The sequence below is a fragment of the Gavialis gangeticus genome, unplaced genomic scaffold (assembly GCF_001723915.1).
Source record: "Gavialis gangeticus isolate Ggan-Ray unplaced genomic scaffold, GavGan_comp1, whole genome shotgun sequence".
NCBI classification, from domain to species: Eukaryota; Metazoa; Chordata; order Crocodylia; family Gavialidae; genus Gavialis; species Gavialis gangeticus.
The window spans coordinates 90,694,503-90,695,180 of record NW_017729034.1 but is presented as its reverse complement, the minus strand read 5'-3'; the positions used below and the strand labels follow the sequence as shown (position 1 = coordinate 90,695,180).

The 678-nt window shown below is 48.4% G+C and overlaps 1 non-coding gene across 1 annotated transcript; it reads left to right on the top strand.

Annotated features, from left to right (window-relative positions):
* Positions 1-402: 402 nt before the first annotated feature.
* Positions 403-485, top strand: TRNAL-UAA. Its single transcript has one exon. It is a non-coding gene; the product is annotated as a tRNA-Leu (tRNA).
* The last annotated feature ends 193 nt before the right edge of the window (positions 486-678 follow it).

Here is a 678-nt window from a genome sequence, read left to right as displayed (position 1 = left end):
TATGTGCTTGAATTGGTGATAGGTATGCATGTGCCTAGGTTAGTTTGGATGTGTATGTGCCTGAGTTGGTAGTGTGTGTGTGTGTGTGTGTGTGTGTGTGTATGCGTGTGTGTATGCATCCAATTGAGCAACCAGGTTTCTGCCTCAGTTTCTCTCCTGGGTGTCTCCTCCTTGCCACCAGGCTTTTTTTTTTATTTTCCCTTGCACCAGTAACCTCAAGTAACCCTGGGGCCATTTGATAATAAGTAAACCCAAGCCTCAGTTCCTTGGTCAACTTCTTGCTAGTCCACTGGTTCTAATCCTGGTTCTGGCAACTTTCACTCCCTCACTTTAACTCGCTTTCTCTCTCTTACTTTAACCTTCCCCCAAGTATCCCAGGTACCCCAAGCTGTACCATCCTGCACCAGGATGGCCGAGTGGTTAAGGCGTTGGACTTAAGATCCAATGGATGTATGTCTGCGTGGGTTCAAACCCCGCTCCTGGTAGCTGCTGTTTTCCACAAGAGAAGGCTGAGGGGGGACCTGGTGACTATCTATAAACTCATTAGGGGGGACCAGAAGGGTTTGGGGGAGACGCTGTTTCCCCTAGCACCTGCTGGCATAACAAGGAGTAATAGGCACAAGTTGATGGAGAGGAGGTATAGATTGGACATCCGCAAAAACTACTTCACAGTTAGGG